Genomic DNA, 21,917 nt, shown 5'->3' with positions numbered 1-21,917 from the left:
TCACCAGATATGCTGCTGCTTAGTTGGCTACTTGTGGATGACTCCTTTTATAAAGCTAGCACACCATGAGAATGAAAGAATGTATAAGATTAAATTGGAAAGTTAATTAAAATTGAATGTTATCATTTCTGAATCATGAAATGGTGGGTTATAGAGGAAGGTTAGTATAGTAACCTTGTTACAAACTGCTGTTTGTAACTGGCCCTTTAAATGGAAAATTGCCCTGCTTCCCTGGATTTTGGAGAAGCCTATTTGCCAGCCTCCTTCCACATGACTATGGCCCCTGGAAGATTGTGCCCCTGAGGACATATTGACTTTTGTTGGGTGTGTGTGTGGCCCTTTAAGAACCATCTGGGGACATATTGTGACTTTGATGAACAATGCCCCTTTAAGACTATGTCCCCAGACCTGTGAAATGACTTGTCCCTGGCTTTCTCCCACTTGGTTCAGTTTCATTGTGTGCCATTAAGAGTTAAATTTTGTTCAGCTTCAAGAAACCTATTCTAAATACAAGTCTGCTGGGATTAGCTCTAATTAGGTTTAGTGATCAACTTTCCCATTGTCTAATCAGACTTCTAGTATTGATAAGGTGGACTGCATTGTTTTATTGTGTGTAATGTTATCTGCTGAAGTAAATGTTGTGGCCTGTCAAAGGGAGTGTCTCTCTATCTAATATCAAATGTGTGATGGGGGATTTTATGCCTCCCCCTGAGAGTGTCCTGTTTGCATGTAACCTCAATAAAAAGGAGGCTGTGTGCTCCAGCACATCAGACCTATTTTTGACCCTCTAACTTGCAGCTTTGACTCATGTTTGTAGGGGACAGCTTATAATCACTACAGGGATTGCTATGTTTTTCATACTCCCTTAGCTACAGGGATTGCTACAGAAGGAAGAGGTTCGCCTACTGGAGCCTGGTCGTAGGTCCAGGGCGCAGAGCAGACGGCGAGATACCAGCCCAGCAGCGGTGGTTCATATAGTCTGCATTACTGATGGTGGCTACGCAGTAGTTATAGTGTCCACGGTGCTGCTGCTCCTTTGGTGAGCGCTAGGAGCATCCTTTTCTACGGTCCAACTTCCAGCCAGCCTGGAGGCAACCGTAACATTTGGCGGCAGCGGTGGGATTGGCATCCTAGTGCAAGGAGCAGCACCACAACAGCACTGGTATCGTAGGAGAGTAATTGAGGGCAACGCTAGCCACTGCGCAGCGTCCCTACCTACAGCAGCATGGAGCTGACAAGATAATGGTCAGAACCATGTGAAGAGCACCTCAACCGGATCCGTCGCTATGAGGGCGCGGATTTCGTTCCAGAAGTAAAGAGGCGGCTAGTCCGATATGGTCCAGACCCTGCACAGGAGGTAGTCAGTCGCCTCATCCGGGAATTGGCTACGGAGAACAAAGCGGCACAAGCCTTTGAGCGCCAACTGTGGAGTTTGAGGGTATGGACACCTGGTCTCTCTCCCCAGCCGCAGCATGTTCCACAGGGAGAGGGGAGCAGCGACCTCCCTCCCCAGCGGCAGTATACTGTGCAGAGGGAAGAGACAACCGGTCTCCTTCCCCAACCCCAACCAGAGATACCAGAGGCAGCAGGCCTCATAGACTGGTCCTGGGAGGACCCCCAGCAGGCAGGTGGAGATGGGACCGCAGTCTCTCTACCGGCCCTACAGGGATGCTGGGCAGGCGGCCCAGATCCCCAGCAACAGACCCAGCTACAGGGAGGGGAGAGCATCGACCTCCCTCCCCAGCCGGAGTGTGCCTTCCAGGGAGAGGAGACAACCGGTCTCTCTCCCCAGCCGCAGCATGTTCCACAGGAAGCGGAGAGCATCGACCTCCCTTCCCAACGGCCGCCGGAGTATCAGGAGGAGGAGGTAAGCCAATCTCCCCCTCCCCAGCTAACTCCTAACTTGGGCCCAGGGTTAACAGTGGAGATGTTAACCCCCACTGACCCCCACGTTCCCTTTGCCACCGGGCAGGACTATGCCCCAATTCCCCCAGCAGAAGAGCTGGCATCAGGACAGAGCACTGCTGGCCTCTGCCCTACAGACCTTGTCCTTGTTACAGGACTGGCCTGCAAACCCCTCACCCCAGCAGAAGCGCTGGCACCAGGGCAGAGTGCCGCTGGCCTCTGCCCCCCAAGTACCATCAGCTATTTGCCCAGCTGCGCCAGGAAGGCAGAGGATGCTACACTGTCATCCTATAACCTGGAACTTACAGGCCAGTGCTACTTGTTGTGGGGGGGCTGCTTTGCTGCTAATGTTTATTTGTGGGTGGGTTGCGAGACTAACTTAGGCACTGACCGACAGAAGGTCAGGTGCCTGGTTAGTCTCCCTCCAAAAGGGGAGATATGTTACAAACTGCTGTTTGTAACTGGCCCTTTAAATGGAAAATTGCCCTGCTTCCCTGGATTTTGGAGAAGCCTATTTGCCAGCCTCCTTCCACATGACTATGGCCCCTGGAAGATTGTGCCCCTGAGGACATATTGACTTTTGTTGGGTGTGTGTGTGGCCCTTTAAGAACCATCTGGGGACATATTGTGACTTTGATGAACAATGCCCCTTTAAGACTATGTCCCCAGACCTGTGAAATGACTTGTCCCTGGCTTTCTCCCACTTGGTTCAGTTTCATTGTGTGCCATTAAGAGTTAAATTTTGTTCAGCTTCAAGAAACCTATTCTAAATACAAGTCTGCTGGGATTAGCTCTAATTAGGTTTAGTGATCAACTTTCCCATTGTCTAATCAGACTTCTAGTATTGATAAGGTGGACTGCATTGTTTTATTGTGTGTAATGTTATCTGCTGAAGTAAATGTTGTGGCCTGTCAAAGGGAGTGTCTCTCTATCTAATATCAAATGTGTGATGGGGGATTTTATGCCTCCCCCTGAGAGTGTCCTGTTTGCATGTAACCTCAATAAAAAGGAGGCTGTGTGCTCCAGCACATCAGACCTATTTTTGACCCTCTAACTTGCAGCTTTGACTCATGTTTGTAGGGGACAGCTTATAATCACTACAGGGATTGCTATGTTTTTCATACTCCCTTAGCTACAGGGATTGCTACAGAAGGAAGAGGTTCGCCTACTGGAGCCTGGTCGTAGGTCCAGGGCGCAGAGCAGACGGCGAGATACCAGCCCAGCAGCGGTGGTTCATATAGTCTGCATTACTGATGGTGGCTACGCAGTAGTTATAGTGTCCACGGTGCTGCTGCTCCTTTGGTGAGCGCTAGGAGCATCCTTTTCTACGGTCCAACTTCCAGCCAGCCTGGAGGCAACCGTAACAAACCTATTAGAAAATACCACTTGTTGTAGATTATTTCACATGTGATCCTCTATCAATGATCATCATATCATAAGATTCTGAAGTTTTAAGGAATAAATGAGGAATTGAGTATTCTAATTTAAAATATATGAATATATACTGTATATATATATATCTCAAAAAGATGAAATGCTTGAGTTGAGTTGAACATCAACCATACAAAAATAATTTTGGAAACTGAATGAGGCACAAAGATGGCAAAATGGGCTGCCTATGGTTGATGTATTTTTATATCTCAACAAATTTCACCTTTTTGAATATTATAATAGACTAAAAAACATTACTTTCTGATCTTTTTTTTTTTCTTCTTCAAAGTTAGAAAATTAATTTTTGTTGTGGTCACTAATTTCTTTTCAAGGTATAGATTTTCTTAATCTTACAATAAAATTGACACAAAAGCGGGGGGCGTGGCTCCCGCTCACTCTTGTACCAAATATGATGTTGTCTGCTGAAGGGGTCGGTACTCGGTATACGAGCTGAGTGATTAAGTTTGTGCAAGAGGGCTGGAGATGTACTAAAGAGCCTGTCAGCTGTCTCACAACTTCATACAGACGGATGTTAATGTTGGCCCTCCTCAATCTGCACCAGAGAGCTGTGTACAAAGACCTTGTGAAGTTTATTCAGCATGATCAGTATCTGTCAGAATCCCAGCTTAGGCGCAAGGGAATGAAGGGAATTCCTTTGAAAATGATGCTTTGGTAGAGGGAGGGAACTTTGGAGAGATGCACAATGGAGTTGGTTACCGTGAATTGCGTCAGTACTGCAACGACCACCATCTTGTGCGTTTCTATTTCTTAACTCGCGTGTACTCTGCATATTTGGAAAGCATCTTGTCAGACTTCCAGGCCGGCCTCCGACCTGACGTTGTTATCATGAACTCCTGCATCTGGGACATCACTAGATATGGCCAGAAACAAATTAAAGAATACAACACAAATCTAGAACTGTTCACCCGCTTGGATTAGGTTCTACACTGTGAGTGCCTGGTTGTGTGGAACACGGCCATGCCTGTCAGGTACAAGGGCTGAGAAGCCCATGAGAAATCCAACCTACGTTGGGATATCGTTGAGGGCAACTTCTACAGCGCCACCTTGGCAGACCTATACAAGATGGATGTTTTGGACATTCGTTACCACGCAAGTTTACTCAAATCGTGCTAACTCATATTGCATGTGCTAGGCGGGTGGAGGTTCCTGATAGCAAATGCATAGAAGGTTGTAATTTAGAAGGTGTTCCACCTCGTATGGTCAGATGGAATAAAGACAATGCCTGTCCTTTCAAGAATCATAGAATGAATGAAAGAAGGGGTTGTTACTGGGATGCCAATCCATCAAGTGCAGAACTGTGTTGTCGCTATGTCAGCGTGTGTGGAGAGACTGCTGCATTCAGTAATCGATCCCTGTTTTTTAGATGACAGCCCTCAGATTGTTGGCACCATGATGCCAGGATATTTCAGTTTTCATGGGAACTACTGTAATGAGAACGAATTTCCTGTCAGTAACCACCCCTTCAGCGGTTTTAACATAAATATACAGCCTTACCAGCCATTGCAACCCATAAACATTGGAAGTTTTCCTCACCATATGCCAAACCCACAAATTGCCTTTGATGGTCCACAAAGGTTAGTAGTAGGAGACTACTTCGGCCCAGGAGTGGATGGAGTCATCCTTATCGACCCCCAAAACATCCCCCAATCTATTGAGCAGCACATGGGGAAGCACCCAGGAAGCCATGTCCAGTTATCTACTTCTGCTGCCCTGGTGCTTGTGTTCCCGTTGTGTTGTTTCCACATCTATCTCCTTTATGTTTGTAGCATTTTTTGGATGCTGCAGATATCCCAAAACCCATTAAAAAAGTTATGAATCCAACACTGAAAGGGCCAAGAGGCTTAAAATGTAATCAGTTGTGTGTGTCTATTTTGTATTTGTTTCTTATATAAAGTTTAAGTAACCTGCATCTGCTCTGGCAGCAAATACTGTGCAGATTTAATGTGTTGTGAAGTTCTAAAAGCGAGGTATTGTTTTGACCCCAAATTGTCTAATCATTTCGTACCACCCACAACTACACCCAAATGAAACACATACACCAAAGTGGGATAAAAAAAGGCTGCAGCTTATTTTATTAATTTTCACAACATAAATAACTTTTTTAAAACACAAAACCAAAAACCAGAGCTTGCCCCACCAAATTAATTTTTTCCTGTGCCTGCACCCATAAGGCACACCTCCCCATGAAAGCCACCTCTCCTGTCTATCCCAACAGGAGATACCAGGAACCCCAACCATGGCGTAAGCCAGCACCCAGGGCAAGCACCCCGCCACAGCTCGACTTACCAGCAAGCACCGCCCAAAACAGCTGCGGCCAACTCAATACCCTCTTTTAAAGTGAAGTTAAATAAATGCAAACCCACCTCATTTAGGTGGACCCCATCCCGCAAGAAAAAACATTTTCCAGATTCCCCCTCAAACTCAAGGCGAGGCCCCCCAATTTCTTAACATGGCTGCTTACCATTTGATTCACCTTACGCCGTGAGTTTTCTAACCTAACACAATCCCAGGCAGACCGCCAAACCAACCGGCATTTTGTTGGGCCAAACAATCACCAAACCCGGGAATATGCACACAAACGATCTAAATCCCACTTAATCCTATCAACTAGGAACTTCTGTGCCATGAAACCCAGATCATTACCACCCAGGTGAACAACCAAAATATGAGGAGGAGAAAAAAGCCTAGCATAATTCACAACTGTCTCTAACAGCTGGGACCACCTCATACCCCTGATCCCAAACCACCTCAAAATAACCTCTCTACTGAAACCCAACTGAGCCCCATTTTCTTTTACTGCTGCCGCCTTCCTTGCCCAATAAAGAATGGCCAACCAGCCAGCACCTCAAGGGACCTGCGAAAAGAAAAACAATTTAGCAAAACCTCTAAATCACTAACCCCAGCCTCACATACACCCTAAAATGATCAGACCCCCACCTTCCAATCTTTTTAATTAACGAAGGCTTCAAACCCAAAAGCTGAGCTTCCGTCACGGCCCCGATATGGAAAGCGTGCAAACCGAATTCGCTAGCTTTTAAACCCAACAAAACAAGAGACTTCCTAAGAACCGAGACAAACTGGAAAACTGAAAGAACAGAACCGTCCCGATGAATGAAGAAAGCCTCATTCGCACCCGTCCTAACCTTCAAAAATTCAACAACCGCCCCAACAGGGCAACAATGACCACCAACCGCACTCAAACTAATCAATCTACCCTTACCCAACTGTTCAGTCTTGGACTTGCGCAACCATATCTCCAGTGACCCTTTATTCAAACAAATATCACTATAACGAAGCCCACTGGCACATTTCTTGTTTCTTCCCACCAGTTTGGAGATCCTAAAGGCCTCGGAAAAAGCCAAGACAAAAGCAGCCTGGAACAATAGAACTTCAAATTCAGAAAAACAAACTTAAGGAAGAATTGCCTCCAACCTTTTCAACAAAGAAAAAAACACTGGCCTTCTTCCGTCCCTAACAGACTTCCTTCTGCACAAACCCCGAACAGCCATCCTGACCACAAAATTCTTAGTAACATCCTTCAACCCACCCAATTGAAACAAAAAAGCCAGAGCAGCCATTCTCTTTCGAATCTCAGCTACAGAGAATTGCTCCATCCCCCATTGTTTTACCCATTCCAACAGGACTTACAGACAAATATCCCCCGAAGCAATCCCGGCTTCCCGCCACTGAAATCCACAACTGCCATACCTGTGCATAAGCCCTCCAGGTAGACTGAGCAAGAGCCCCTTTTACAAGTTCCCATACTACTGATAGCCCAGTAGCCACAATTCCTTCGGGCAAGTCACACCCTCTGTTTCCGCTTCCGGAGCCTCCAGCCTGAAACGCTCCCACTGAAAACGGGACAAGGCATCAGCAATTGAATTAACTTTGCCCGGTACATGCACCGCTCTAAAAGTCACATTAAGCCTCAAGCATTCCAATACAAACTCTCTTAGCAAGCGGATAACCGGGGGGGGGGGGGGGGGGGGGAGAATTGGCAGTCAAGTTATTAATTGAATATACCACCCTCATATTATCAGAATGGAAACACACCTGCTTGTCTTGAAGCTCAAAGCCACCACCAAAGGGAAGAGTTCCAGAAACGTCAAGTTTTTTGTCAGACCCTTAGCTTCCCAATCCTCCGGCCAAGGCTCCGCACACCCTTTTCCATTCAAGTATGCACCGAAATTACAAGAACCAGATGCATCCGTGAACAGGCACAGACGTTCATCGGACTAACCAACCTCTTGAATCAACAACCGGCCATTGAAGACCTTCAAAAAAACCAACCATACTCGTAGATCATCTTTCAACACTTTGGTCAGACGAATATGATGATGAGGTGCTGTAACCCCCACCGTTGCCAATGACAATCTTCTACAAAAAACTCTACCAACTGGAATAATTTGGCATGCAAAATTGAGCTTACCCAACAAGGACTGCAGAAGCCTAATCTTAATATTTCAGCAAACAAAGCCCCATGAATACATTGATTCAAGTCCACGACTTTGTCCCATGGAAGACGGCATTCCATAGATACCGAATCTATTTCAATACCCAAGAAACTTATTGAAGTAACCGGACCTTACGACTTTCCCTCAGCTACCGGAATCCCAAAATCAGAAGCTACTAAATCAAACGTAGCAAACAGCCTCTGGCAAACCTCCGAATCCTTTGGGCCCACAAACAAAAATCGTCCAAGTAATGAACTAAAGACGACAGCCCAAATCATTGTTTTACGACCCATTCAATGAACGTGCTAAACCTCTCAACATAAGATCAAGAAATCGAGCACCCCATAGGAAGACACAGATCAACAAAAAAGGCTCCATCGAATTTACAACCCAACAAGTGGTGACAACGAGGGTGAACCGGCAATAACCTGAACGCCGCCTCAATATCAACCTTAGCCAAAAGAGCCCCAGGACCAGCAACCCTAACCAGATTAATCGCCTTATCAAGTGATGCATAATTAAACAAAACTAAATTTGGATCAATGCCATCATTAACCGAAAAGCCCTTTGGGTATGAAAGGTGATGAATCAACCGAAACTGACCCTTGTCAGTATATTTATGAAAATCTAAGTAGTGCTGTTCAAATAATATATGAGTCTATCTCAGGGTTATAATACAAAACCTTTAATAATTATCCTTAAAAATAGAAACCCTTAACTAACATGCATCTACTAGAAACCATACAATTAATATAAATACCTGAATTCTTTTATTTAGTTAATATTCATGAACATTTTGAAATATATTTGCAATACCAGAATATGACACAATATTATATACGTTAAAACCAACTATTAAGATATGCTATCCTTCTTACAAAGCCCAGAAAAATTTACCTTAAAAAAAAATCAGCCTTATTTACAAATAGCCTTTCATTCAGTTAACACAATGGGACTAAAACCTTTAACTTTTAACATCCAAGCAATACAATCCTAATACAATATTGATTTAAAACATCAGAACTTTCACAGATAAATTACCTACCAGATACAAATTTAAACAATACCTAGGCTTATGAAATATTAACTTGAAATGCAAGCGGCTTCTTTAAATCTTTCAACTGCAATTTTAACTGCAGTGACTTATAATTTAACTAATAGTCTTACCAATAACCTTGAATACGTTACCAGGGTAAAGAGCAATCGATATCCAATATTGCTTAATAGGAATTATTTTACCTCAGATCACCAATAAGTGTATATCGCAATCAATGAGAAAGGTAGATTAGCTTTGCTTGAGTGGTATTTCACGCCCAACAAACCAGTTATAAGTTTAGCTTAGCAGAAAATCTCTTTTTCTCTATCCTGCATTCACTTTATATTAGTTTTCCACCATGGGTAAATTTTGGGTGGCCCTCCTTGTCTCTTATGATTGGGTATTTTGAATACCTGATTGGATTGGCCCTGAACGGAGTTGAGCATGTTTACCATGGCAACGCATCTTTTGAACAGTTAAATTCCCTTAACTGTCCTACCGGTATTGGCCCTTAGGTGGCAGCAGACATAGAGACAAAACAAATTCACCTTTAAAATTTCTAAGCATTCTCATAAAATGGTTATTTAATCAGATCACACTCTCTGCATTAATCATATATAACCCCAATTATAGATGGGTAGTATTAGATTATTTTTTTCTGATTATTCTGATACCAAATATGCTATATTATTAACATTGTATTATATTAAGGCAATTTAATACTGCTAATTATTAGCTTAAAATGTATTACAATTTTATCAGTATCCTGGCATTTCTATATCTAATATGTTTTCATATATGTAGTATGCTCTATGTCTCGCACAATTCTTGCATGCAGGAATTTTGCCCATGGTCCACCTGAAATAAAATAATAAGTGTCATTAATCATTTCTTTTTGGGTCCACAAATATCTATTTATATTCTTTAAAAACACAGAGGCTAAGGTATTTATGCTTTCAAAATATGCATGTATATATACAATACACACATATACACATATATATATATATATATATATATATATATATATATATATATGTTACATATATATATATATATATGTGCCTCTTGTTAAAAGCCATTATTTTATTTTTTTTAAAACCCGTACTGCTTTTTCCAGCTTGAAAGACAAATGGTATCCTGAGATGGTTGTCAAAGTTTAACAAGCCAAATGTTTATTTCCCTCATTGGGGTGTTTTAGAATAATTTTACATACTTGGGGAAGAGCTGAACAATGAGTTTGCACTTCCAATTAAGAGCAAATGTTGCCTTTTGAATAACCTTACCTGTTCAGTGGGGGGAGAATTACACATGATTGAAGTCAGTTTGTCTGACAGAAATGAATCATTTTCTACTGACCAGTCAGATCTGAATAAATATATATATTTATTAACCTTAAAATATATGATTAAAATATATATATTTATTAACCTTACATATACCTTGACACCCTCAACCCTTTTAGGCACCACCCCCAAGGAGAAATTCTCAAATTAGGAACCGGAGGAGATACAAAGGGGTCCGTCATCCTCCCCAAGGACACTTCCTTTTGCAATTTACCCCGAACCATATCAGGGAACTCCCTAGCTGACTTTAAGTTCCCTACAAATTTCCCTCCCTTATGCTCCTTGAATGGAATCACAAACCCTGAACTAAAACCTGATAATAGCAGTTCTGCATCCTCCTCTTTCCCACGCCTACTGGCGTAAGCCTCTAACCACCCCACCAACCTTTCTACCTTCACTGGGTTCGAGCTTGAAGGAGCAGTCTCCCCCAGTTTTCCTCCAAACTTTCCCTTTTTGAAACATCTGGAGAACCCGTGACTACCACCACACCCTGAGCACTCATGTTTGAATTTGCAGCTCGCTCTGAATTGGCACACCCCGTCATTGAATTGGAAACACAACCCTTTTTGCATAGCAACCATGGACCCGGAAACCGGGCGACCCGACCCCAGACCCACGAAAAGGCTGACCATGCAAAGGTGTCATAATTTTGAGTCAAATGCCCATATCACGATCATCCCAGCGCATTTCCGGTCTGACCGCCAATCTCTGACGAAACTTTCGTCATACCTCCACTAAGCCATGCCACCGTAGGTCCTATAAGCACTCGCAATCTCATCAAAGTAACAAAAAAGAGGGCCACCTTGATCAGGAGACCTTTCCGATATCCCACTAGCAAGTATACAAAATGCCTTGGACCTATTTCCAAGAGTCTTAGGAAGCTTCCTGTACCTCTTCTTCCTTTCTTCCTCTTTTTTTTTGCCCTTATCCGACTTCTCATTCTCTTTAATTTCAACAACCTGGTCCAGTGGTAATATAGAAAAAAATCTCCAGAAACTCACGCTTCCAGATCTTCTCTTTTACCTCCAATGTGAGATGGATCCCCAATGGCCCTATGGAGCATAAACACGGCCGTCTCAACTCCTCTTCTGCCGCCGAAACACCCGAGACTGTTGCGACCGAAACCGCCCCACTAACCAGCGTTACTGACCCGGCAGAAGCCACACTGACCCCTGACACCCTGACTTTTTTAAGTTTCCTTTTTTTTATTATAAAAAGGCCTCCAAGCCGTAATAACCCAAACCAAACATTTGTCTATCCCATTTCTACCGCCACACTTCCTCCCAAATTTTTGTGCCCATCAGGCCACACTCATACCCGTCACCGGCACCACTAACTCCTCAAAACCTGTGGACAAAAAACAGTAACATAGCATAATACTGTTAAAATATTTGACAAGTGAAAGGAATGTAACTCACCATATATTGCCAACGCGTTTCGGCCCACTAATAGGGCCTTTCTCAAGACATTCCTTTCATTTGTCAAATATTTTAACAGTATTATGCTATGTTACTGTTTTTTTTCCACAGGTTTTGAAGATTTTCCACTTCTATTTTTGCATCACATAATTTATTGATTGGATCTATAACTGAGGAACATTTTTTATTCTGGTTCTTTATGTGACCACACACCACCCCCTTATCGACACCTCACTAGTTTGTGTACACACTAGTTGTTTTTTTATTATTTTTTGGATCATTTTTTATTTTCCATTTTCAATTTTTTAACTTTTATACTTCAATTTTTTCACTTTGATGTTCTTCACCTTCACTCTGCACCTTCACTATGGATAACAGATGAGGAGAACTGTCACAGCATCAGAACAATTAATTATTTTGACATAATTTTATACCACGTTGATATTGTATGTTTTTTAAACTAACGGTTTCTCATACACCCATTTTTATGTAATTTATGATCACTCCTTTCACTGATCGTTTGACATATCGATTTCGGAGCATATACTGTCAGTGATAGCACACTATATATTTATCTGTAAGGTTCATATATTTCGTAATTTGTTTTAATCTGTTTTAATTGAAATCATGGATCCATGCATATTTATGTAAACCTAATTACATTTTATCAACTATAATTTGTACCCATACATTACAGTGCCATATTTACTTTCTATGGTCCAGGTTAACTTGTATTTATCATTTTAACTAATTTTTGTCTTAGACCTTGCCTTTTGTTAGGCGCTCCTTTCTAGCCCTCTTGTTTATAGACTTTCTCAAAAGCTATTAACCTACCGTAGCATCTGTCTCTGTTTCCTTGATAGAAATGATACAATACGTTTTTACAAATTATAGAATGTTTAAATGCAAAGCTCAAAATATTTAATGTAAACAATGAGAGAGCTACTGTGTATCCCAATACCTAGTTATTGAAATTTGTTACATACTTTAAGTCTGTTAGCCAAAGAGGAGATTGTCACTTTAAGATTACCCGTGTATTTTAATTGAAGTGCAGCTCTCTGAGCTATTTGAGAGCAGGCAGCTGCACACTCAATATGTGTATGATTAAGGTGAGTGTTTTGCCAAAACGTGAAGATGCCACTACGTTGGGGTCATGTATTGATTTACCCCTTTTTATTATTCCAAGAAATCAATGTTTTAATGCATTGAGATTTGCTGACTACTTTCTGTTTTTTTTGCTATTATTCTTACAATCCGGCTTGAGTCTGCATCTGTCAGGGTGCCAGGAATCAGACTGAGATGAGAAGTGCAAAAATAATCACACCTTTATTAATAGCAAAAAATAATAAAAAGTCCACAAGTCAAATAACAAGCCAGGAATCAAAACCAGAGCTGGTAGTCAGACGAGCGAGTCAGGAGCCAAAGCAAGTCAGGAACAAGCCAGGGATCTGGAACCAGGAGGGACGACAGACAGCCAGGTAATACACAGGAGCTCTCACAAACAGGGCTGATACAAAACAAGGGCAAAGCATAGTGAACAGAGGCCCTTTAAATAATAAGTGATGACATTACAATTCTGAGACTGCATCCTGTCTCACATGGATGATGTACACCAGTCTGGCCATAAAAGGAAGTGCAGGAAATGAGCAGCATCACACAGTATGCACTAAAGTCAGCAAAAGAGGTGAGTAAAACGGCTGCCAGCAGCACATGGCAAACAAAACAGGTAAAAACCCTGACAGTACCCTCCCCTCAACGATCCCTCCCCTGTGGGAGGACAAAAGGCTTATTGGGGAAACGGGCATGGAAGGCACAGAGGAGGGCGGGAGCATGAACATCAGAGGAGGGAACCCATAAACGCTCCTCCGGACCGTAGCCCCTCCAGTGAACCAAATACTGTACGCGTCCCTTGGACATACGAGAATCAATAATGCTGCTGACCTCATAATCCTCATGGTTGTCAACAAAGATAGGATGGGGACGAGGCAACACAGTGGTAAACTGATTACAAACCAATGGTTTCAAGAGGGAGACATGAAAAACATTGGAGATGCGCATTGCAGGAGGAAGGTCAAGAGCGTAAGCCACAGGATTGACCCGTCGGAGTATTCGAAAAGGACCAACATAACGGGGAGCCAGTTTATTGGAAGGCACATGGAGGTTCAAGTTGTGGGAGGATAGCCAAACTCTCTCACCAACCTGGTAGTAAGGCACGAGCAGACGCCTACGATCAGCCTGGAACCTTTGGCGCTGCATAGAACGATGAAGGCAATCCTGAATCTGCACCCACGTGGAACGGAGTTGCCGGAGATGCTCCTCCAAAGCCGGAATACCCTGAGACATGAATGAATCGGACAACAAGGATGGTTGAAACCCATAATTCGCCATGAACGGGGATAACTTGGAGGAAGCATTAATAGCACTATTACGAGCAAACTCTGCCCAAGGTAACAGTTCAGACCAATTATTGTGGTGATCTGAGACATAGCAACGGAGGAACTGTTCCAAAGCTTGATTAGACCGTTCCGCAGCCCTATTGGATTGAGGTTGATATGCTGAGGAGAAGGAAAGCTGGATCCCCATTTAAGCACAAAAGGAATGCCAAAATCTGGAGACAAACTGGCTACCCCGGTACGACACTATCTCCTTGGGTAACCCATGTAAGCGGAAGACCTCCCGGGCAAAAATTGAAGCAAGCTCCTGAGCGGTAGGCAACTTCTTCAAGGGAATGCAATATGACATTTTAGAAAAACAGTCAACCACCATAAGGATAACATTATTGCCATTGGAAACAGGGAGCTCAACAATGAAGTCCATGGAAAGACGTAGAGGAGTCTTATTCTGTGCACAAACTGAGCAGGAGGCAACATACGCAGCAACATCAGAACGAAGACCTGGCCACCAGAATTGTCTAGTGACAGACCAAATAATTTGGTTCTTGCCTGGGTGACCTGCGGCTTTAGGATAGTGGTAAGTGTGTAAAAGTTTAGTTTGAAGATTCTCAGGAACAAAACACCACTAGGTTTCTCAGGAGGTGCATTGGTTTGTGCAGCCAGGATCTCCTCCCCCAAGGGAGAAGTCAAATTAGTACGTATGGTAGCCAAAATATGGTCAGGAGGTATAACTGGAGTAGGTACAGACTCCTCCTTGGACAGAGGTGAAAATTGTCGAGAGAGGGCATCAGCCCTAACATTCTTACTACCAGGCAGGTAGGAGACCACAAAATTAAACCGAGGCAAAAATAGCGCCCATCTGGCCAGTCGGGGCGACAAACGTTTTGCTTCATAAAGATAAGTTAAATTCTTGTGGTCAGTAAGAATGAGCACTGGCACGCTAGTACCCTCGAGAAGATGCCTACATTCCTTGAGTGCCAAAATTATGTCCAGTAATTCCCTGTCGCCAATTTCATAATACTTTATAATCAGCTTTATCCACCTGGGAGAGATTGTAGTTGTTCACAGTCTGCGTCATTAATGCACAAAATGTTGATAAATCCATGTACATCACTTTCAGTGACCGGTGGTAAGTAATCCTGGTCTTTGGAAACGCTGGAGGATGTGGACAGAAGACTAGGGTGGTCTTTTCTTGTGGCTTTAGTGAGCATTCCACCTGTCCATGGTTTTCAGGATGACATCTCCCTTTTTTTTTAGGTAATAGCCTTTTGGTTTCTCTGTGGAGCTGTTGTCCATGGCCAGAAACCCAGAATGAGGATGAGTCATATCCACAAAATTTCAGCAATAGAAAATCAAATGAAACAAACCAATGTTTTTCAGTCTCTGCACAAGCAAATAAGATCCTCTCCAAGTACAGCACAGTCTTTATATAGAGTCTTGTCCAGCTGAAATTATGACACGCTGCTTGCTATTGTGATTGACTTAATAATGTTGTTTTCATGTGCATTGTGTATTGTGAGGTCACTCACAGTGAATCAGTCCCTATTTTTTCTGTTTTTTTTTTTTTTTAACCAATCAAAAACAGACCTGAAACATAGACTGCGTAAGCTGCTTATAGTGAATGTCATTGCTATTCTGCTGGTCTGGTCCCTAGAGGAGCCACTGTCACAGATAACTCGCTTTTACAGCAAAGTGACTGTGGATGACAAATCAGAGGGAGCAAAACCACTGTGTGCCAATAATAAATGTGCTTCAAATTCCACCTAAAGAAGAAAAGATGGAAGAAATGTTTGCGTTGTCTTATTTGTGTAAATATATACAGTTACTTTCATTATATAGATTCATATTATCTTTTATTAAATATCATAGGCTATTTAGCAGTGACATTATTTACATAACATAGTAACATAGTAGGGGCGAGATTACAAGTTGCACGTTAACTATTTTATTTGCGATTGCAAAAAAAGAGCGCACGTTTAGCTTGTTGCGTATATTTAAAATATGTACATTTATTTACAATAATTTATTATATGTACATTTATTTACAATAATTTATAATATGTACATTTATTTACAATACTTTATAATATGTACATTTATTTACAATAATTTATAATATGTACATTTATTTACAATACTTTATATGTACATTTATTTACAATAATTTATAATATGTACATTTATTTACAATACTTTATATGTACATTTATTTACAATAATTTATAATATGTACATTTATTTACAACATGTATTTACAAATAAGTCAAATCCAGTCAAATTAGTCATAGCCGGTGAAATAAGTCATATCCAGTGAAATTAGTCATAGCCGGTGAAATAAGTCATATCCAGTGAAATAAGTCATATCCAGGGAAATACGTCATATCCAGTGAAATAAGTCATATCCAGTGAAATTAGTCATAGCCGGTGAAATAAGTCATATCCAGTGAAATAAGTCATATCCAGTGAAATTAGTCATAGCCGGTGAAATAAGTCATATCCAGGGAAATAAGTCATATCCAGTGAAATAAGTCATATCCAGTGAAGTCAAATCCAGTGAAAGCCATAGTCTGCAAACTCAGATGATGTTTCTTAACTAATCAGCTTTATCCACCTGGGAGAGATTGTAGTTGTTCACAGTCTGCGTCATTAATGCACAAAATGTTGATAAATCCATGTACATCACTTTCAGTGACCGGTGGTAAGTAATCCTGGTCTTTGGAAACGCTGGAGGATGTGGACAGAAGACTAGGGTGGTCTTTTCTTGTGGCTTTAGTGAGCATTCCACCTGTCCATGGTTTTCAGGATGACATCTCCCTTTTTTTTTAGGTAATAGCCTTTTGGTTTCTCTGTTGGGGCTGTTGTCCATGGCCAGAAACCCAGAATGAGGATGAGTCATATCCACAAAATTTCAGCAATAGAAAATCAAATGAAACAAACCAATGTTTTTCAGTCTCTGCACAAGCAAATAAGAACCTGTCCAACTACAGCACAGTCTTTATATAGAGTCTGGTCCAGCTGAAATTATGACACGCTGCTTGCTATTGTGATTGGCTTAATAATGTTGTTTTCATGTGCACTGTGTATTGTGAGGTCACTCACAGTGAATCAGTCCCTATTTTTTCTGTTTGTTTTTTTTTAACCAATCAAAAACAGACCTGAAACATAGACTGCGTAAGCTGCTTATAGTGAATGTCATTGCTATTCTGCTGGTCTGGTCCCTAGAGGAGCCACTGTCACAGATAACTCACTTTTACAGCAAAGTGACTGTGGATGACAAATCAGAGGGAGCAAAACCACTGTGTGCCAATAATAAATGTGCTTCAAATTCCACCTAAAGAAGAAAAGATGGAAGAAATATTTGTGTTGTCTTATATGTGTAAATATATACAGTTACTTTCATTATATAGATTCATATTATCTTTTATTAAATATCATAGGCTATTTAGCAGTGACATTATTTACATAACATAGTAACACAGTAGGGGCGAGATTACAAGTTGCACGTTAACTATTTTATTTGCGATTGCAAAAAAAGAGCGCTCGTTTAGCTTGTTGCGTATATTTAAAATATGTACATTTATTTACAATAATTTATATGTACATTTATTTACAATAATTTATAATATGTACATTTATTTACAATACTTTATAATATGTACATTTATTTACAATAATTTATAATATGTACATTTATTTACAATACTTTATAATATGTACATTTATTTACAATAATTTAAAATAGGTACATTTATTTACAATACTTTATAATATGTACATTTATTTACAATAATTTATATGTACATTTATTTACAATAATTTATAATATGTACATTTATTTACAATACTTTATAATATGTGCATTTATTTACAATAATTTATAATATGTACATTTATTTACAATACTTTATAATATGTACATTTATTTACAATACTTTATAATATGTACATTTATTTACAATAATTTAAAATAGGTACATTTATTTACAATAATTTATAATATGTACATTTATTTACAATACTTTATAATATGTACATTTATTTACAATAATTTATAATATGTACATTTATTTACAATACTTTATAATATGTACATTTATTTACAATAATTTAAAATAGGTACATTTATTTACAATAATTTATAATATGTACATTTATTTACAATACTTTATAATATGTACATTTATTTACAATAATTTATAATATTTACATTTATTTACAATAATTTATAATATGTACATTTATTTACAATAATTTATAATAGGTACATTTATTTACAATACTTTATAATATGTACATTTATTTACAATAATTTATAATATGTACATTTATTTACAACATGTATTTACAAATAAGTCAAATCCAGTAAAATTAGTCATAGCCGGTGAAATAAGTCATATCCAGTGAAATTAGTCATAGCCGGTGAAATAAGTCATATCCAGTGAAATAAGTCATATACAGGGAAATAAGTCATATCCAGGGAAATAAGTCATATCCAGTGAAATAAGTCATATCCAGGGAAATAAGTCATATCCAGTGAAATAAGTCATATCCAGTGAAATAAGTCATATCCAGTGAAATAAGTCATATCCAGTGAAATTAGTCATAGCCGGTGAAATAAGTCATATCCAGTGAAATAAGTCATATCCAGGGAAATAAGTCATATCCAGTGAAATAAGTCATATCCAGTGAAATAAGTCATATCCAGGGAAATAAGTCATATCCAGTGAAATAAGTCATATCCAGTGAAGTCAAATCCAGTGAAAGCCATAGTCTGCAAACTCAGATGATGTTTCTGGTTAACTAATCAACTTTATCCACCTGGGAGAGATTGTAGTTGTTCACAGTCTGCGTCATTAATACACAAAATGTTGATAAATCCATGTACATCACTTTCAGTGACCGGTGGTAAGTAATCCTGGTCTTTGGAAACGCTGGAGGATGTGGACAGAAGACTAGGGTGGTCTTTTCTTGTGGCTTTAGTGAGCATTCCACCTGTCCATGGTTTTCAGGATGACATCTCCCTTTTTTTTTTTTAGGTAATAGCCTTTTGGTTTCTCTGTGGGGCTGTTGTCCATGGCCAGAAACCCAGAATGAGGATGAGTCATATCCACAAAATTGCAGCAATAGAAAATCAAATGAAACAAACCAATGTTTTTCAGTCTCTGCACAAGCAAATAAGAACCTGTCCAACTGCAGCACAGTCTTTATATAGAGTCTTGTCCAGCTGAAATTATGACACGCTGCTTGCTATTGTGATTGGCTTAATAATGTTGTTTTCATGTGCACTGTGTATTGTGAGGTCACTCACAGTGAATCAGTCCCTATTTTTTCTGTTTTTTTTTTTTAACCAATCAAAAACAGACCTGAAACATAGACTGCGTAAGCTGCTTATAGTGAATGTCATTGCTATTCTGCTGGTCTGGTCCCTAGAGGAGCCACTGTCACAGATAACTCACTTTTACAGCAAAGTGACTGTGGATGACAAATCAGAGGGAGCAAAACCACTGTGTGCCAATAATAAATGTGCTTCAAATTCCACCTAAAGAAGAAAAGATGGAAGAAATGTTTGCGTTGTCTTATTTGTGTAAATATATACAGTTACTTTCATTATATAGATTCATATTATCTTTTATTAAATATCATAGGCTATTTAGCAGTGACATTATTTACATAACATAGTAACATAGTAGGGGCGAGATTACAAGTTGCACGTTAACTATTTTATTTGCGATTGCAAAAAAAGAGCGCACGTTTAGCTTGTTGCGTATATTTAAAATATGTACATTTATTTACAATAATTTATAATATGTACATTTATTTACAATAATTTATAATATGTACATTTATTTACAATAATTTATATGTACATTTATTTACAATAATTTATAATATGTACATTTATTTACAATACTTTATAATATGTACATTTATTTACAATACTTTATATGTACATTTATTTACAATAATTTATAATATGTACATTTATTTACAATACTTTATATGTACATTTATTTACAATACTTTATATGTACATTTATTTACAATAATTTATAATATGTACATTTATTTACAACATGTATTTACAAATAAGTCAAATCCAGTCAAATTAGTCATAGCCGGTGAAATAAGTCATATCCAGTGAAATTAGTCATAGCCGGTGAAATAAGTCATATCCAGTGAAATAAGTCATATCCAGGGAAATACGTCATATCCAGTGAAATAAGTCATATCCAGTGAAATTAGTCATAGCCGGTGAAATAAGTCATATCCAGTGAAATAAGTCATATCCAGTGAAATTAGTCATAGCCAGTGAAATAAGTCATATCCAGGGAAATAAGTCATATCCAGTGAAATAAGTCATATCCAGTGAAGTCAAATCCAGTGAAAGCCATAGTCTGCAAACTCAGATGATGTTTCTGGTTAACTAATCAGCTTTATCCACCTGGGAGAGATTGTAGTTGTTCACAGTCTGCGTCATTAATGCACAAAATGTTGATAAATCCATGTACATCACTTTCAGAGACCGGTGGTAAGTAATCCTGGTCTTTGGAAACGCTGGAGGATGTGGACAGAAGACTAGGGTGGTCTTTTCTTGTGGCTTTAGTGAGCATTCCACATGTCCATGGTTTTCAGGATGACATCTCCCTTTTTTTTTTAGGTAATAGCCTTTTGGTTTCTCTGTGGGGCTGTTGTCCATGGCCAGAAACCCAGAATGAGGATGAGTCATATCCACAAAATTTCAGCAATAGAAAATCAAATGAAACAAACCAATGTTTTTCAGTCTCTGCACAAGCAAATAAGAACCTGTCCAACTACAGCACAGTCTTTATATAGAGTCTGGTCCAGCTGAAATTATGACACGCTGCTTGCTATTGTGATTGGCTTAATAATGTTGTTTTCATGTGCACTGTGTATTGTGAGGTCACTCACAGTGAATCAGTCCCTATTTTTTCTGTTTGTTTTTTTTTAACCAATCAAAAACAGACCTGAAACATAGACTGCGTAAGCTGCTTATAGTGAATGTCATTGCTATTCTGCTGGTCTGGTCCCTAGAGGAGCCACTGTCACAGATAACTCACTTTTACAGCAAAGTGACTGTGGATGACAAATCAGAGGGAGCAAAACCACTGTGTGCCAATAATAAATGTGCTTCAAATTCCACCTAAAGAAGAAAAGATGGAAGAAATATTTGTGTTGTCTTATTTGTGTAAATATATACAGTTACTTTCATTATATAGATTCATATTATCTTTTATTAAATATCATAGGCTATTTAGCAGTGACATTATTTACATAACATAGTAACACAGTAGGGGCGAGATTACAAGTTGCACGTTAACTATTTTATTTGCGATTGCAAAAAAAGAGCGCTCGTTTAGCTTGTTGCGTATATTTAAAATATGTACATTTATTTACAATAATTTATATGTACATTTATTTACAATAATTTATAATATGTACATTTATTTACAATACTTTATAATATGTACATTTATTTACAATAATTTATAATATGTACATTTATTTACAATACTTTATAATATGTACATTTATTTACAATAATTTAAAATAGGTACATTTATTTACAATACTTTATAATATGTACATTTATTTACAATACTTTATAATATGTACATTTATTTACAATAATTTAAAATAGGTACATTTATTTACAATACTTTATAATATGTACATTTATTTACAATAATTTATAATATGTACATTTATTTACAATACTTTATAATATGTACATTTATTTACAATAATTTAAAATAGGTACATTTATTTACAATAATTTATAATATGTACATTTATTTACAATACTTTATAATATGTACATTTATTTACAATAATTTATAATATTTACATTTATTTACAATAATTTATAATAGGTACATTTATTTACAATACTT

General features: G+C 39.1%; 1 pseudogene; it reads left to right on the top strand.

The window, feature by feature from the left end:
* The first annotated feature begins 3,865 nt into the window (after positions 1–3,865).
* LOC128664632 (PC-esterase domain-containing protein 1A-like) lies at positions 3,866–4,470 on the top strand (annotated as a pseudogene).
* Positions 4,471–21,917: the final 17,447 nt, after the last annotated feature.

This window comes from Bombina bombina, chromosome 6, assembly GCF_027579735.1.
Source record: "Bombina bombina isolate aBomBom1 chromosome 6, aBomBom1.pri, whole genome shotgun sequence".
Lineage (NCBI taxonomy): Eukaryota > Metazoa > Chordata > Amphibia > Anura > Bombinatoridae > Bombina > Bombina bombina.
Note: the sequence above shows the minus strand (reverse complement) of the source record. Positions and strands in the feature narration are given on the sequence as shown.